Source organism: Cherax quadricarinatus, unplaced genomic scaffold (genome assembly GCF_038502225.1).
Source record: "Cherax quadricarinatus isolate ZL_2023a unplaced genomic scaffold, ASM3850222v1 Contig506, whole genome shotgun sequence".
Taxonomy (NCBI): domain Eukaryota; kingdom Metazoa; phylum Arthropoda; class Malacostraca; order Decapoda; family Parastacidae; genus Cherax; species Cherax quadricarinatus.
Genome location: NW_027195532.1, coordinates 50,295 through 69,829, shown reverse-complemented (window position 1 = coordinate 69,829; position 19,535 = coordinate 50,295). Strand labels below are relative to the sequence as shown.

Sequence of the window (19,535 nt, the reverse complement as noted above, 5' to 3'; positions counted from 1 at the left end):
GCCGCGAACATTGCCTTTGCCTCTGCAAGGAGTCTGCGGATGAAAGGTATTTTGTTGTTTGTTGCTGACTTTAGACCCTGTATATTTGCAAAGAATGTCATCGGACTGGTGGTATTGTTGGTACTGGGGGGGGGGGATTTTTTCTCCGGCATTAGTATCTGTATCTGTTGGTTTGGAGTGGAGGCCATCGACTGTGGTTCCACTCCAGGAATGACTGGATGGAGGAAATAAGGAGCATCAACCACCCACAGTTAAGTAACCTTTATAGTTATAGCAAACTGATACTGGCCAGTTAGGTATGTTGTAATTTGATAGGTTGTGGGTGATCCAGCTACAACAAGTGACCGCCAGAGAATATCTGGTAAGTAATAGTCTCGTTATGTTCACGTGTAACCACTCCCCATCTTTTCCTTCAGTCACTTTAATATAATCCATACAGTCCACAACTAATTAGTAGCACTGCACTTGTGGGTGCTTTCCACTTCTATACTGGTCTAGGATAGATATGGGTAAGATCTGTGTGGGTTATAGAAGGGGCCACTTGCAGCGACCAGGGGTGGCTTAAGTTTTCTCAGAGGCCTACACGGGGTAATTACTGTAAATAATATATGGTTGTCGCCTCCCAATGAGATTACTTGTATGAATGTAATGGTGAGGTTCATACAGGTAACCCCTTATAAATTTTCCATAATTATAACAATTGAAATCTTAAATCCTGGAATGTAAAAATTGTGACAAGTGAAATTGAGGGTGAATAAGAGGTTATAAGTTGTAAGTGAAAGAATGTGATGTCTTGTGACTTGTGAAGTGATATCTTTTGTTGTATTACGAAAACGAGAAAATTGTGGGGTGTTGTGTTGAGTGAAATTTTGTATCTTGTACAAACATGACACAATAGATGGGTAGTGAGATGTTGGGTGTTGTGAAATGTTGTGAGTTTTGCTTGAGATGGAGAGAGGTATGTGATTTTTGAGGAGATGGAGTAGGGAAGACAGATGAATTGTAGCAACTCTGATGATGGTGCCTGGAGGAGTGTTCGTTGTGTGTTGATGTGGGTGTTGTGGGTTGTGGGTGTTGTGGTTGAACTAGAGAAAAATGCGTAATATTAGTGTTATGTTATATTTACAGAAATCTTAATTCTTGATATGTAAAATTGAGACAAGTGAAATTGTGGCTGGGTATTGTGTGATCGTCATAAGTTGTAAGTGTTGTGGGTGTTTGTGGGTTGTTGTGCATTATGAGTGAGGGGGAGTGAGGTGTTGGGAGATGGATGTGTGGCTGAGAAGAGGTGAGGTGTTGGGAGATGGATGTGTGGCTGTGAAGAGGTGAGGTGTTGGAGATGGATGTGTGGCTGTGAAGAGGTGAGGTGTTGGGAGATAGATGTGTGGCTGTGAAGAGGTGAAGTGTTGGAAAGATTGGGGGTGAGGTGAAGAGATGTGGGTGACTTTTGATGAATTAGTAAAAACGGGAAACATTCTGGGTTATGAATGAAATTGTATATTAGAGTCATTAAACACTTGAAAACTTTTTTATTTATTATTGAAACGAGAAATTTTGGGGGGCACCAGTAGAGGGGACTCCAATACCTGGGATCTGGAAGTTGTACAAAACATGATCCAATATATACGATAGTGCCATGTTGGGTGTTGTGAAATGTTGTGAGTTGTGGGTGAGATGGAGAAGTGTATGTGACTTTTGAGGAGATGGATTAGGGAAGATAGATGAAGTGTGGCGACCATGATTTATGGAGATGGTGCCTGGAGGAGTGTTAGTTGTGGATTGATGCGGGGTTATGAGTGGAAAACAAATGTAAGTGGATGGATAAGACTAGTGAAAATTGAGGGGTTGTGGATAGAGTGAGGGTGAGATTGGGTGTGTGTGGAGGGAGATGGGAGTGAAGGAAAGAGAGGAAAATTCTACTAAATTTGTTGTTATTAATGAAAGAGTGGAAAATAAATGACAAAAAAAAGGTGTATGTGGAGAAATTTTCTCCAGGAGGGGGGTATCAGCCCCCTTCAGCCCCTTGATCCCCTCTCAGCCCTGAGGGGCCCAGCCCTCTCAGAAGGGGCAAGCATCTTGTTTACTGCTACAGTGAGTAATTGATCGCAGATGCAGTACGAGTATGCGACCTGTGGTCAAGTTGACCGCTGCTCCTTGCAGTCCAGTGTTGCAGAGTGTATTTTAATAAGAGACAGTACATCTCTTACTTTAGCAGGACATTTAAGGAAAATCCTGCTCCCACTTTATTACCATAGTAAAGATAGTGGACATTGTTGTCTATGCTTAAGACAGCAAGATTTAAACATTCTGCTTTGCTTCATCGAGGAAGTGGCAAGGAAGCAAAAGTACTATGTCAGCTTTTCCTTTGTGCTAGGGGCAGTAACGGCATGGGGTGCTGTGGCGTCTTCAGATTACTTTTGACTCTACTGAGAGTGACACTGACGCCAGGATAACCAACAAAGAACGATCTGTGCGTTAGTGTGAACAAAGTGTCTCATAAAACACAATAAACACTTAAGAGAAGTGTGATCAGCTTCTTTAGTGATAAGATTTTGAACAATAAAGACAAATCACACTGGTACACTGTGGAACACAGTGTACCAGTGTGCGTATTTCTAGACTATGGAAGACGTGGACATCCAAGGATACTTCAGCTTCTATCAAGTCACCGATATCTGTCGAAGGTGTGAAGAACACCATAGCTCACGCTACAAGAGCAAGGTAGGTTACGAATTTCTTGTAGTACAGGGGACTGTGCAGTTCTTGAGTCGCAAGGAGTTTGTAACCAACCTATAGTCAGCAGTAAGGTGCGGACTTTTGAGTCAAAGAGTGGAAAATAAATGACAAAAAAAAGGTGTATTAGTGTAGTCCTGTTTTATCTTGTTGTTCACTTAGTGTTCACCCACTCTGTGTTTACTTGATTCAACCTGTTGTTCACTTAGTGTTCACCCACTCTGTGTTTACTTGATTCAACCTGTTGTACCCCCGTATAGGAGACCTTACCATGAGCCATAGGGGAACCTTTACCATACCGCATAGAGGGTTACTGATATCAAGAAATTTTTAAAGGGAACCTGTACAGAGGAGTGAAAATGTATCTCTAACCCCCATAGGGAAGAACCCAAAATGTGTCTACCTTGGAGTAAATCTTGATTCTAGGAAGTGGAGCATTGAAAAAATTGAGGTAAACTTTGATCCCAGGAGATAGAGGGGTGACTCAAAAATATTCAAAAAACTGTCAAAATTCGAGAAAATTTGGTAAAATTCTAGAAAAAGGGTAAAATGTTGGAACAGCAGGCAATATTCTCAAAAAGCCGGTAAAACTCAAACAAATCGAAAATCCTCCCAAACTCGAAAAATTAGAGTAGGGGCACAGGGGCACGGGCAGGTGGCGAGGGTGGGGGTACCGGGAGCACGAAGGGTTGTGGAAGTTGGAGGGACCAGCAGTGAGGGGAGACCACCTCTACTTTGTGTTACTTTGGCATACATCGCTGATCCCCAAAGTACACTACTATTATGGGTAAGTGCCACTTAGCTAAGGTGTGTTGTTGGGAAGGATTCATTGAGGTCTTCTATTTTTTTGTCCTGGTTGCCGCAAACTATTTATCCCAATTCTTCAGCAGGAACATGTCAGAAATTTCTAAATTACAGACTGAGGCCAATTTACACCAACTGACCTTTGAGATCACCTGATTACTTTGTGCAATTCAGTACAGTGTTCACACACTAAATTCAATATGGCGTCCTCCCCCGGCTTCACTCCGCAGCTGTTCTACACCCCCCTACTTGAAATTTCAGGAAAACGTCAAATCAGCCTCATATTTTATTACAAAATTATTATCTTATTTATGTGTTGTACATTTAAGAAATTATGTAAAAAAATTCCAGAGTTAGTGTAATTATTCAACATTTTATTAGCACCACATAAAAGGGCTATGTAAAAGGTATAAGCAAATTCTAGGTTTAAATAGTTGCACTCAACTAATTAATACACCAATCCGGATCACACAGTTCTCAGCCACCCTAATTGACCACATACTCTGTAACTTTGACCTCATCACTCTCGGGCCGTGAGGTTGTGCTACGCCTTGCTCCTGCATTCGTCACTCAACCTTGGTGGAGGACGGACATTGGCGGTTGAGCTAGCACCTGTTGGTAGCACTGAGTGATTTTCACAAAATAGTGCAGGCTATCAGGCGGAGAATCAACACTGTGTGCATTGAGGTGTTGAAAGGAACGGTTTATCATACCAATGCTTCTGTTATGCTGCCTGCCATACTACGAGATACCTACTGCAGCAACAACGAAGATCTGGATGGTATTGCCTTAAACGGAGCTACAAGGATCTTTGTGAAATTCGCGACAGCTGTGACATATGACAAGATGGTGGAAAGATACCAAGACGTGTGTATGAAGGTTTAGAAGTACGACTGAGGGACGTATCCAAGTATTATACTTGGGTAAAGTTACGGAATGTCCCATTTGAAGCGGATGAAGAAGATATAAAAGCAATATTCAATGAGTATTGTGTTATACATCAGGCATAAATTGGAAGGTGGTCTGATGGTATGTATGCTGGACTGCGTGAGGGCTCCTTTACCCTCAAAATGTCTTTGCGCAAATCTATACCATCATATGTGACACTGAGTGACTTTAGAACTCAGGTATATGTAACATATGCGAGGCAGAGACGAACCTGTAGACTGTGTGGAACTTTTGATCATATGGCAGTAATGTGTTCTCGTCGATCGACACCTGAGAAACATGGAGATGGGAAAGGCGTGGGGAAGGAGAGAGAGGTGACGACCCAGTCTACAGGGAAGCATCTTCAAGATCATAGAACATGGAGTGAAATCGTGGAGGACAATCCGGTAGAATGTGCAACATTACCAGAGGTCTCTCAAGTTACTGAGAATATGCATATGGAGGATGAGGTGAGATGAGTGGAATTGGGTAGTCAAGTTACGGCTGCAATAGACACTGTTATACAAGAATTCTTGGATGATCAGAATGAGTATGGGACACTAAGCATGGTGTCGGATGGGAAACTTGTAGGTGAGGGTGGAATTCAAGAGGTGGATAATGTGGGTGATGGGGATATGCAATCACAGAGGATTAGTGAGGTTGTGGTTGAAGTCCACAATGTGGAATATGAAGATGAGGGAATGCACATAGTAGAGGCATCATGCAAGAAAGAGGCATGGGCTTCTGATAGTGATGATGTCCTCACACCAGCGCAACGATCTGGTAAGAAACTCTCAGTGGATGTGCAAAAAAAAGTAACAGTTGAGCAAAGAAAGGACATTGTGAAAAGTATTTTGTGCAAAAATGTAAGGAAAGACAAGGATATCGATCAATTGGTAAGCCCCCGATAGCATTTTGAAGTGTCTAACATTAAATGTTAATGGCCTAAGGGCTGGTGTAAAGCATAAGATCTTTAGTGATTTTTTAAAGAGACTTGGAATACAAGTAATATTTTTACAAGAGCATAATTTTAGGTATGGAAGGAATTTGTTGGTAGATGGATATAAAGTTTATCCTGGGTATACTAGGAAGCTTAAGGGAGGTGTTGCTGTTTTAATAGCTGAGACCAGTCCTTTCCAATTGTTACATTGGGAAGAAGGGGGAGATGGGAGAGTAGCGAGGGTGGATGGAACATGGGGTGGGGTATGTGTGTGTTTTGTGAGTGTATACATGCCGGCGGACAGTAATAGACGTGTTAAAGAGGATTTTGTATGGGACACACTAATTTATCATATGCTGTGGTTACCTGTTTATTCATTATTTGGAGGGGATTGGAATAGTGTGATACGTAGAAAAGATGTGGAGCCGAGGGGTGCAGGGTGTGTTTTGGTGGTCCTACGTGATGTTTTAGGGGGAGCAGGCTTACCGGATTTAGTGAGGGGGGAGGGATGGAACGTGGAGCATACTTATGTGAGGAGAGGATATGCGGCACTACTAGATCGTATTTATGCTTCTCCCGGGTTACAGGCTGCTAATACAGAAACTATAAACGTTGTTTTCAGATCATAGAGGAGTGGTCGTGGATGTGGGATGGGGAGGTTTATCAAAGCATTACATGAGTTATCGGAAACTTAATGTGAGATTGTTAGATGAGCTGGAGGACGGTGTTAGTTTTGTTGAGTGGTGGACAAATGAGTGGGCCAAGGGGAGAAAGGGAGGTGATATACTACGATGGTGGGAGGAATATGCTAAACCAGGAATCAAAAATTTTTATATGAGGAAAGGAAAGGAGGTAAGTCAGTGGAAATATGGCTTACAGAGGTATTTGGAATGGCAGTTGAAACAGTGCTATGAAGGTTTCAGTGGGGTTTATCCAGTACAAGAGATTGAGGGCATCAAAGCACAATTGATGGAAATGCAGAATGCAAGATTTGATGGTGAGAGATTGAGAGGTGTATTGGAAGATGTTTTATGGGGAGATAAGCCATCTGCCTATGTATTGCAGCGATTAAAGACAGGACAGAGGATAAGGACTATGATGAAGTTGGACGTACATACGGATGTGGGAAGGTATAGGGTGGAACAGAGGTTAGTAACTACGGAAAGTATGAGTGTTTAGGCTGATAAGTGGTTTGAGATATATATGAGAGGGGGAAACAGGAAGATAGGAGATCTGAAGGTTTTAGAGAAGGGGATACAGAGAAACCTAGAGTCAGCAAATAGAGCGATGATAGACGGGCCTATAGATGAAGAGGAAGAGTGGACGGCTTTAAAAGGGATGAGTGTCGGGAAAGCACCTTGGATAGATGAAATCCCAAATGAATTTTATTTGAGCAACTGGGATGTCATGAAAGAAATCTTGGTGCAGTTGGTGAATGTGATGAAGGATAAGGGAAGCATGAGTCTAACACAAAGGACAGGTGTAGTAGTTATGTTTCCAAAGGGGAAAGTACAGAATAGCATCCTAGATTACAGAGGTTTGTCATTAATGTGCGGAGATCAGAAATTGTTTGCCAACGTTTTAGGTAATAGGTTGCATAAAGTAATTGGGAAGGTTATAGATATGGGACAGATGGGTGTGCCAGGGCGAACAATGTTTAGTGGGCATGGGAGGATAAAGGGTTATATAGAGGAGCATAGATTGAACGGTGGAGGTGTTCTTGCTTTGGATTGGAAGGTGGCTTATGATTGTGTAGAGAGAGAGGCATTATGGATGATTATGAGGAGGATGGGTTTCGGTGAGGAAATTGTGCAGTGGACAGAAATTTTATACAGAGGTACAGAAATACGAATGCAAATAAATGGAAAGGTGGGGAAGATGGTTAGTATGGGTAGGGGGCTGAGGCAGGGATGTCCCATGTCTCAGATCCTGTTTGCATGTCTGCAAGACCCATTATATAAGTTGATAAATGTAGGAGTAAGTGAGGGGGGTAAGACTTAGGGGTGCTATGGGTATAGTTGGTTATGTGGATGACACAACGGTCTTAGTGGGGGGAGAGGAGGGGTTAGAGAATGTAAGCAGAATTGTTCAAATATTTAGTGGAGCAACAGGTATGAGTGTTAATAGTGAGAAGTCGAAATTACTGGAGGTTAGGTCATGGGTGGGAGGGGAACTGGGAAATAAGAATGGATGGCAGGTCATAGAGCAGATAAAAATTTGTGGAGTATTGTACAGAGGGGCAGCGCAGGGGGCTAGAGAGGCAAATTCTAAAACGGTAGTGCAAAGGGTCTTGCTTAGGTTAGGGGGAATAAGAACGAGTGGTTTGACTATACAACAGAGAGTCATTGTAGTTAATACACTCATTTATCCTAAATTGTGGCACGTGGCTGTGGTGTACCCCTTGATGGCGAAAGATGTGCGGCAAGTGCAAAGGAAAGTTCTGAATTTTATATGGGGATATGGTTGTCATTGGCTGAGGCGGACGGTCGTAATGACACCGCTGGCGAAGGGGGGTTAAGGCTTAATTCCTTTGGGTAGTAGACTGAAGAGCATGTACGTGAAGCATTGTTATCTGAGATTGGGAGGGGAACGTGGTGTCTGAGTGAGGGATGTGATGGAAGATGTGAGGCGGTGGTGGGGGGTAGGGACTTAGAGGAGTGTATGAGTATGTTGAGATACTTATTACAAGTAAGAAATCCGGGAAATGTAACGACGTGTGTTTTGGGGAGGTTGGAAAGGTGTCAAGAGGTGTTGGAAGGGGAGACTGTTTTTCCATTATATAACTGGACATGAATCTGGGGAGTATTCAGTAAGTTACAGTTGAAGTCAAGGGTGAGGGAAACTATGTATAGGTTTTTACATGGGATTTTGCCAACTAAAGTACGATTGTATCAGAAGGGAATTTTGCAGTCTCAATATTGTGTTTTGTGTTGGGGGAGGAAACAGCTTATCATGTGGTGTATTTCTGTGAGCATATCGAGGGGGCACGTCTATGGTTTCGCAGAGTCTTGGATATGGTGGGTGGAAGCAGGTTAGTGGTATTAAGAGCACTAAGTTTGGATATAGAGGGAGTGGGAGATAGTGTGAGGAGGGCCGTCATGTATTTAGTGGCAGATTATATCTATATATCATGGGAGATGAGGGAGGTGGGGGGAGGAACGAACAAGGGCTTTAGCAGGACATTTCTATAAAACAAAGTGTATAAATGAGGTAGAGTATGGACGTAGATGGGCTATAGACTTTCCGGCATCGTATAGAGGTATGACTGTGAGAGGGTTGCGCAATTTAGTGTTGTAATGGTTGGGTGGACTGGTCTCTGCATAAGGGGGGAGGGGGATGAATTACATTCGTCGCATGGGGATTCGACGAGGCTTAATAAATTGATTCGGTATTTTTATAATCTTATGTAAGTTAATGGGCATGTATGACACTGATATAATTCCTGTGAATATAAATTTTCATAAGTCATGTAATATTATGTATACATAAGTAATATGTGAGTCCATGACTATATCATGTGTAAAAGTCTCATGGATGACCACATGTAATATTATGTATACATAAGTAATATGTGAGTCCGTGACTATATCATGTGTAAAAGTCTCATGGATGACCACATGTAATATTATGTATACATAAGTAATATGTGAGTCCGTGACTATATCATGTGTAAAAGTCTCATGGATGACGACATTCATAATTATATAAATGATTTTTAGTTAGTCATAATACTAAGTTCAATATTATGTTCTATTTTCTAAATATTATTTGTCATGTTGGCATAATCTATGATTCTTATACTAAAGAGGATTTTTTTTATTGTCAACAAGATACTATGTTCAAGATTTAAATCATGTTGGTTATTCATTTCTGTGTTCAGTGAACAATGGTATGATCTGGGGTGAGGGGGGGTTGTGGGGGGTTGTGGGGAGTTGTGGGGGGTTGTGTGGGGTTGTGGGGGGTTGTGGGGGTTGTGGGGGGTTGTGGGTGTACTGCTCAACATATTTTATTACATGTACTTAATTAATGTGTATATTGCTGAAAGGAAGGGGTAATTGAGAATTGTTTTTAATTAGTATTGCTTGCACAGTTTTCCTTAGTTTTTGTATAAAGACATTTTACATGCATCAGGTGTGTGCAGTGTACTATGTCACATATTATTGTAACTTGAAATGATTTCATTGATGTTGGGTATAATATTGTGTAATCTTGTTTTTTCACACACGTGTTGGGGGTTGTACTGAGTCATGTGAATAGGAAATTTTCTAAAGGCAATGTAACACGAGCAGTGTTTTGCTTATGAAGACTTAATTGTTTTCGTATTATCTGACTGTGTATGCTTTTATTTATTTATTGTAAAATGTATTTTAAATAAAATATAAAAAAAAAATGACCACATACTCTGTAACCACTCTGAGAACATTAGTCAGTCAGGTGACATTACCACAGGTCTTAGTAATCATTTCATCATTTACTGCACCAGGAAATCACTAGGGATAGGATAGGCCTATACAGGATAATAAAAATGAGGTCAACTAGAAACTACATTAAAGAAACACTGGTAAATAGGCTACACAATTGCGACTGGACAGAGAAAACAAGTTGCAAGGACGTAAATGATGCATGGGAAAAATTCAAAACAATGTTCACTACCATCCTTGATAATATTGCACCAGTTAAAGAGGTTAGGATTAAACGAAGAACTGAACCCTGGATGACAACTGAGATATTAGATAATATGAAATTCAGAGACCGCGGCCTGGTCACAGACCGGGCCGCGGGGGCGTTGACCCCCGAAACTCTCTCCAGGTAAACTCCAGGTAAAAGGATTTAAAGGAAACAGGCAGGATATTGTAGCGCTAAATGAATTCCAAAGGTGAGGAACGGAGAACAGAGGCTAATAAAAACACCAAAGGCAAGGCACTATTGCTCAAAAATCGAAGAGTACAAGAATAACCCCAGAAAGCTCTGGTAACAACTAAAACAGTTGGGGGTATAGCCATAAATTCATTCTGGACCTGGGTCCAAGAGAGCATGTAGGCCAGAATGAATTGGATATGTTGATTGTTGAAGATAGAGTAAAACAAATGAAGTTAAATCAAGTTTATAAAATTGCTCACAGTGTCCAGAATATCTTGCTGTCAATTTTGTAAAGGTTGGGAACCAAAGCAATCATATTACTAGGAGGAAAGAGCACGGCTTTGTAGTACCCACAGTCATTGGCCAGGCATCAAGCACCTTTTTACAGCAATAAACGATTAGAACAGACTGCCTGCACAGAGAGTAGTCGTCAACAGAGTAAAGTCCGAGGCAGCTACGGTGAAAAGCTCTGTTCCACAAGGCACAGTACTAGCTCCCATCTTGTTCCTCATCCTCATATCCGACATAGACAAGGATGTCAGCCACAGCACCGTGTCTTCCTTTGCAGATGACACCCGAATCTGTATGACAGTGTCTTCCATTGCAGACACTGCAAGGCTCCAGGCGGACATCAACCAAATCTTTCAGTGGGCTGCAGAAAACAATATGAAGTTCAACGATGAGAAATTTCAATTACTCAGATATGGTAAACATGAGGAAATTAAATCTTCATCAGAGTACAAAACAAATTCTGGCCAAGAAATAGAGCGAAACACCAACGTCAAAGACCTGGGAGTGATTATGTCGGAGGATCTCACCTTCAAGGACCATAACATTGTATCAATCGCATCTGCTAGAAAAATGACAGGATGGATAATGAGAACCTTCAAAACTAGGGAGGCCAAGCCCATGATGACACTCTTCAGGTCACTTGTTCTATCTAGGCTGGAATATTGCTGCACTCTAACAGCACCTTTCAAGGCAGGTGAAATTGCCGACCTAGAAAATGTACAGAGAACTTTCACGGCGCGCATAACGGAGATAAAACACCTCAATTACTGGGAGCGCTTGAGGTTTCTAAACCTGTATTCCCTGGAATGCAGGAGGGAGAGATACATGATTATATACACCTGGAAAATCCGAGAGGGACTAGTACCGAACTTGCACATGAAAATCACTCACTACGAAAGCAAAAGACTTGGCAGACGATGCACCATCCCCCCAATGAAAAGCAGGGGTGTCACTAGCACGTTAAGAGACCATACAATAAGTGTCAGGGGCCCGAGACTGTTCAACTGCCTCCCAGCACACATAATGGGGGATTACCAACAGACCCCTGGCAGTCTTCAAGCTGGCACTGGACAAGCACCTAAAGTCAGTTCCTGATCAGCCGGGCTGTGGCCCGTACGTTGGTTTGCGTGCAGCCAGCAGCAACAGCCTGGTTGATCAGGCGCTGATCCACCAGGAGGCCTGGTCACAGACCGGGCCGCGGGGGCGTTGACCCCAGAAACTCTCTCCAGGTAAACTCCAGGTAAACATGTTAAAGCCAGTCATAGCATGAACCAGTTCAAGAAGGGTGCCAAAAGGTACCTAATGAATGTAGCGACAGAAAGGGAGGAGAATGATCTTTTTTATTTTTTAGCTCACACACATGTAGATACAAACAACTCATTTTACCATATTCCTAGTATATCTCCTTTATAATATTCTAGTATATCTCCTTTATAATATTCTAGTATATCTCCTTTATAATATTCTAGTATATCTCCTTTATAATATTCCTAGTATATCTCCTTTATAATATTCCTAGTATATCTCCTTTATAGTATAATAATAAGGTATTAAAAACACCCCAATGGAAATAAGTCACTTTGTCTGACTTACTTGTTACAGCTAGTATCCAACAGCAATGACGACTCAACAGATAATGAATGTTCCTTCTGCTGCTCTCTCTCTCTCTCTCTCTTATAGCTCCTCCTACTTCATAATGATGTTAGATGGTGAATTTACTGTATTTAATACATGAATATGTTATGTCGAGCCGAATAGTTAAACAGGCAATTTAGCAAGAACTCATTTAAAATTATGTCCTTTCTGAAATTATCTCTAATAATTTTAAATATATATTTTTTCACTTATGTTTATCTAAAAATTAATAATTTTGTACGAAAATAACCCTAGAAAACTTATCTAACCTTATTATAACAAGCAAAATTTAATTTAGCCTAATTCAAATAAATATCATTTAGTTAGGTTTACAATAATTTAATAATAATCAAACACATTGAAATATATTCCTCTCGTTAAGTTCAGAATGATTTTTCGTAATTATTGCATAAACAAATTTTCGCTTGCCGTATTTGGGAAGATGAACTTTGCTATTTAAGCCAAAATCCCAAGTTTTACCTATTCGGCAAGAGGTGTGGGGTTAAAAGATAAAGAATGAAACACAAAGTGGAAGTTGTTGCAGTTGCTCTTTGCTGATGACACTTTGCTTTTGAGAGATTCTGAAGAGAAGTTACAGAGGTTGGTAGGGTATGAAAAAGAAGGAAATTAAAAGTGAATATAGGAAAGAATAAGGTGATGAGGATAACAAAAAAAATTTAGGTAACAGAAGATTGGATATCAGATTGGACTGAGTATGGAGGAGGTGGATGTATTCAGATATTTAGGAGTGGACGTGTTAGCAGATGGGTCTATGAAGGATGAGGCGAATAATAGAACTGATGAAGGGAAAAGGGTGAGTAGTGTACTTTGGAGTCTGTGGAGACAAAGAACTTTGTCCATGGAAACAAAGATGGGAATGTATGAGAGTATAGTTATACCAATGCGTTTTCTATGAGTGTGAGGCATTGGTTGTGAATGTTTGCAACAATGAGAAAGCTGAGGCAGTGGAGATGTCATGTCTGAGGGCAATGTGTGGTGTGAATATAATGCAGAGAATCCGTAGTTTGGAAATTAGAAGGTGTCAAATTACCAAAACTATTATCCAGAGGGCTGAGGAGGGGTTATTGATATGGTTCTGACATAGGGAGAGGTTGAAACGAAATAGAATGTCTTCAATAGTATATAAATCTGCAGTGGAGGGAAGGTTGGGTAGGGGTCCACCTAGGACATAGAGAAAGCGTGCGTGAGCGTGTTAGACAAGACCGAATGGAGACAAATGGTTTTAAGAACTTGACGTGCTGTTGGAGTGTGAGCAAGGTAACATTTAGGGCGGGAATCAGGAAAACTGGCAGGCCGAACTTGATTCCTGGAGATGAGAAGTATAGTGAAGGAGGGGGTGTAAATGTTGCAGTTTTATAACCATTGTGAAAGAACTCCTCTGGAAACCCCAGTCTCGGCTGAGTGGTTGAAGGGAGTAGACGTGTGCTGGGGATCTGGACCCACTAATTCACAGGCCTACCCATTTCTCCCGACTGATAAATCATCAGTAAAACTCCTACTGTTGGAAGACAGCTACAGTGTTGTGAGAACTCTTATGTGCGAGCTGTGACTAAAGATATACCTAGTCAAACACTGGAAATAGTTTTCCTTTTTGCAAAGGTCCTCACAGGCCTCTGCTTCCCCTCTGCCTTTCATTTGACCTCAGCCTTTCGCCTCTATCAACATAGAGCGTAGAGGCGAATTTTGCTAGTCCACTGCTACTCGTGCCTCTCAAAATGCTCACAACTCATCGCTTTACCAACCTGAGGAATAACGACGAGTGTGCAGTCCTACGTGAGTTGGTAACCCAGGTGTCCACACACTGAAAATTCGTCTTTCACTCCAAGACACGTGTGCTAGAAGTTCTGCAAGTTTGGAGAGTAACAATCTCTACGAGTATTGCAGTGTGTGGTAACTCTTGAGAAGTCTGCCTCAGCCTGTGACCTTGAGCGAGGCACTGCATCACCTGCCTGAGACTTTCGCCCATATTGACTATGTGAAGAAAGGCGAATGTGCGTGCTCAGTTACCTCTGCTGTCCTCCTGTATCCCCAACTCTCCTCCTTTAAACTCAGCCGTTCGCCTCTATCAACGACGTGCAGTGTAGAGGTGTATTTTGCTGCCCCGCTGGTACTCGAATATGTGAGTTCCGCAAGTGCTGCAGATTTGTTGTAACTATTTGCATGAGTGGATTATGCTGACTTAGGACATTGTGCTACCATCAGTACCTACGTAGGCTTAAAATGAGTGAGGAATGTCTGGCCTGCTGGGTGACCTTGAAAATGGCACTATAAGACCCGCATGCCACTTACACCCATACTGCGTGTGTCTAGTGAGGTGAATGTCATTTCCTCGACTTTCCTATTCACCGGTATCCCTTAACTCGTCGCCATTATCTACATATGGGATAAGGGCGAGTTTAGCTGATCCAGGCCAAACAGCGCTCCAAGTCAGCCAGTGAAGGCCAAGGCTACATCTGTTCTGAATCCCAGAATGCCTTTGTAAACGTTCTACAGTGTTCCGGCCGTACCTTCGGTGTTGTGAGAACTAGTTGTTATGTAGTGAAAATTTGTCTGTCATTCCAAGACACGTGTGCTAGATGTGTTAAGTGCTGCGGGTTTGGAGTTAACAAGTAGTACAGGGTTGGTAACTCTCGAGACGACTGTGGGCCCAGTGAATGACCTTGAAAATTGCACTGCGACCTGCAGGCCACTACACCCATATTGCCTGTGTCTAGCGAGGTGAATATCCTTTCCTTGTCCCTTCTCCTTCCTCGATTTGGAACTCAGCCGTTCGCCTCTATTTGCTTGTGGTCTAGAGGCGGTTTTTTGCCAGACCACATGGGTGCTTGAGTGCCCATATCCTCTGTGCCGCACTCCGCTCATCTTGCGAGTGTCTCCAGTGTGCCTACCTGCCTGCCTGCTGCAAGCAGGTGTCCGGGTGGTTGGCGCGGGCTTGGTGAGCACAGTCAAGCAAGCTTGAGGGCAGCACTAAAAGCTTGCCAGAACAAGCTAAGGCAGCCTGCAGTAATAGCTGTCCTAGGGCCCAGCATGTCTGTATACGTTCTGCAGTGCTGCTGGCATACCGGTGTTTCCTGTAGTGGCTTGAGAACAATTTGACGAGCATTGCAGTGCTGACATTTTGAGTGGGACATCCCAGAGGTTCACTTATAAACATAGTAAGCTTGTGGTGATTGGCTTGTACACAGTGAACATTCATCTGTCATACGTGTGCTAGAAGTGTTAAGTGCTGCTTTCCCCAACAGTTAATTGTCATTTGAAAGCCTGTATTAAGACTTTAAAAAGCTCAGAGTGTACTTCAGTGTAGTGACTCCTTACATTTGATAAATCAGTGTAACACGTTCTCTGCTCAGTGTAACTGAACTATTAAATATGGTTACATAATTAAGTTGCTTGTCCTAGTGTCATTGTTGTGTTTTCTAATACATTTTCTCGTTCAGACTGAAACTTTACTGCTAAATTCCCAGTAATATTTCAAATTGCAGTGTTCATCTGTGATGTGAGGGTGTAACTTATCCTTTGTATTTTTACTGTGAACAAGCTTACTGCTGCATAATGTTCGGTTTCATGAATACTTTCTTACTTGAGTAATTCGGTTACCTTTCAACTGTGTTAAGCAAGAGTCAGCCTGTTAACATCTATGTTCCTTGCCATCGCATCTAGTGGGTCTAGCGCCTAGTTAAAATTGTAATAGTAACAATTTGGAATCATTATACTTCTAGTTATACATTGTGTAAATTGTTTTAGACTGTTTGATCAACTGGATTGTAGCGTTTAACTACTGATACACCAATTTAATGACTGCAGACACGCACTGACACATAATAAACACATTAAAACGCTGGTAACTCCAGAAGCCGGGCCTAGTGTGTGACCTTGAGAAGTTGAGTGTGTTTATTACGACCAGCGATGTACCACTCTCACCTATATTTACATCAACAAAAGTGTATTCTAAGTGATAAAGTGTACACTTGGTGTACTTGGTAACACTTGTCATACATAGTAACGCGTGTTTAAATGAGATTGTTTAGGTACTGGTTCATCTATCTACAGCTGCACACTTATGCTTGCATACATGTATAACATAGTAACGTGTGAGTTACCCAGGATGGACCAAGGAAGTCGACCAGAGTGATTTATCTCATTGTCATTGTAACATTACCTATGTTTTTTTTTTTTTTTTTTTTTTTTTTTTTTTTTTTTTTTTTTTTTTTTTTTTTTTTTTTAGTAATACTGTTTACAATCTATGGTTGGGGTAAGAGGCTGTCTTCAGCATTCATTGTGATGTCTGCTATATTATTATTTCAGTGAGGTACATTAGGTGGCAGTAGCCTGAACTAACTCAAGTGGAAGTTTTCATTGAATTTGAACCTCATGTTTAGTGTGATGTATGTCAGAATTCTAATTTTATGCTCAATATTACCTACTTTGTCTCTCTCTCTCTCTCTCTCTCTCTCTCTCTTCTCTCTCTCTCTCTCTCTTCCTCTCTCTCGGCGCCCCTCTCTCTCTCTCTCTCCTCTCTTTTCATCTTTGTAATTTGTGATAAGGTGTAAGACCTCGCCTGTACCATCCATTATATCATTATATGTACCATATTATTACCACACATACAAGAGGTCTCTGAGTGTGTTTTTGGTGGGGTGTGTGTCGTATTGAGTGGTGGTGGTCTGGGTTGAGTATGGTTGGAGGTGTTCATTGAACTTGAGCACTTGTGTCTTGTGATTTATTTTGGACTTCTGACTTTGTAGTGAATATTTGCTCTTGCATAAGCTATAAGGGAAAGATAAGCGAGGAATTCTTGTGTTGTGAGTCTTACACCAGATATCATCACTGGCAAACATGGCAACTGTCTTAGAGGAACCTATTTCTGCAGGTGATGGAAATGAAGATAGCTTCCAGACCTTTAAAAGTAAACAAAAGAGAAAAAGTGAGAAAGGGCTAGAGCGTCGACGTAGTCAGACTCACTTGACTCGTACACAATGTGATACTAAACGTCCTTGGTGCACAGAGGCTGCAAGAAGTCTTTCTTCAAAGGAAGAATGTGTTAAGCTGAACTTCCCTGACAACACCCCGCTGCCTGCTAAGTGTGCATGGCTAATGGAAGCTGTAAACAAGCATCCTAACTCAAGGATCCAATTTAGGAAAAACACACACAACTTTGTGTTTGTCGAACAGAATAAAGAGCTGATTAATGATCTACTTAGTACACCTTATGGGGATATTAAGCTGCTCCGACCTCCATCAGACACTCACCACTTTAAAAAATGGGTCAGTATCATAATCTTTGGATACCCTCTCTGCATGGACCCATCCCATCTGACTCTAAGTGAGCATATCATCAAGCCTAAAAGACTTAAAGGAAAATCCCAAATTATTGCCAGTTGGGTGGGTCCTGTGCCCCTCCCCCCGGAATATCTGGGTGCATGGTTTATGTTTCCTAAACATCGAAGTGTACCTACCCCCTAAACGTAGGTGTTACAAATGCCAGCACTATGGCCATGTTGCAGTAGACTGTGGAATACTACATTCTTGGTGTGGTAAGTGTGCTGGGAAACATTCCATTAGAGAATGCACAGTAGGCCCTGACAGCCGAAAATTTAAGTGTATTAACTGTAAAGAAGTTGGGGTTACAGTTTCCCACAAGGACTGCAGTCAGAACTCAAACAACCGTCGATGTAAACCTGATAACAGTCCTTTAATGGTAACTGAGGATGGGGCCATCCAGTCTACCACAGCCAGATCTGAGACTGAACCTCTGCAAAGTGTGCAAGAACCCCACCTCACTGCAAAGGATTCTGGTGATACCAGAATGCCATCACACACACCAGCTGTGGAGGAGCTAGCCATCCCTGCTAGCACATATGGAACTACTGGTCTGCCACTACAGATACCTATGGCTACACCTGAATATGGGGATGAGTTTGTCATTTCTCCCAATACACACAACTACAACAGTCAGACGGACACCACACAGGTAACCTCCCTGGAAATTGGAGATGAGTCAGATGCACAGGACCTACCTGCAATGAATGATGAAACAGAGAACACTAATGTAACCATGGTACCTGTTAAGGTGATAGGTGTTAAAGAAAGCACTAACCCAGAAGTGCCATCCTCCGGAGAGGCATTGGATTCGCCTGACCTTCCTCATATTATAACAACTTTCCAGAAAAAAATTGAGCATCTTGAACAGATCCTGACAAGTTTAATAAATGTATGTAATCAGGATGATGCTCTTGAGCATGGTGATGATGTCAAAAGTGCAGCAATCTCCATTCAGCTTCCAGCAATTTGTGAGAAAGAAGCCCATAACTCTTGCCTTCAAGACTTGCCTTATCACTGGCTGCCAAAATGCCGAAAAATGCTTAAAAATAAAGGTCCTGAAGATAAAGACGTACAAACTATGCTATTTGCTCTTAAGTATCTGCACACTGTAGTCAAAGCATAATAGTTTTACCATCTTATGAGCAAGTGATTGTAATAACTCACTACAATGGATACATTACAAATCTTTTAATGGAACATTGCTTCCATCAGGAAGCAGTTGCCTGACTTACATCATATTAGTGCAACCAAGAATATTGATGTCATCTGTTTGCAGGAATGCAGATTGAAAGATGGAGCACCTCCACCAAACTTGCCTGAATATGCAGCTTATAACCTAAGGTCAACCAACTGTTGTGTGATGTATGTCAGAAAGAGCTTGCCACATTCACTCCTTTCCTTGCAGAGTCGAGTTAACATGCAGTATCATGGTGTCAAAGTATATGCAGGCGATTTTTCCATAAACATTTTTAATCTCTATGCCCCAGCGAACCAGCTTCGACCTGATGCTTTACCAGATCGCATCAATAGTGAACCTACCATCATTCTTGGAGATTTTAATGCCAGACATAAGAATATTGGTGGGTCTATAACAAACACCAATGGAACTAAACTAGTGAGATTGCTAAATGAGCATGATAATGTTCGAATTGTGGGCACTACTGAGCCTACTCACATATATGGTGGCATACTAGATCTGTGTCTTGGATTTAATACATCATATACGATGCATGACTCTGTCATAGTTGATGATCTTCTATCTGATCACTTCCCAAGACTAACAACTGTCAATCTTGATCACATCTCCAGCAATCAAGGAGCTAAATACAGAAGGAGGAAACTTATTCTCAAACCAGAACACAGAGACAACTTTATTAACCACTTGGATCAATGGTATAAGAATTACGAGCCCATTGGCACACAAAAATTTAATGATGATTTAATTACCACTATTGAGAGTGTTCTCACAGATCAAGTGGGCAGGAATAGGAAACAAAAACCC

At 41.7% G+C, this 19,535-nt stretch overlaps 1 long non-coding RNA gene across 1 annotated transcript in view; it reads right to left on the bottom strand.

The window, feature by feature from the left end:
• Window positions 1-12,273, bottom strand: part of LOC138851401 (uncharacterized) — a 50,233-nt gene extending 37,960 nt beyond the window's left edge. The window contains exon 1 of the long non-coding RNA XR_011391197.1: window positions 12,149-12,273. This is a non-coding gene — a long non-coding RNA (uncharacterized lncRNA). The remainder of the gene's footprint in view (window positions 1-12,148) is intronic.
• Window positions 12,274-19,535: the final 7,262 nt, after the last annotated feature.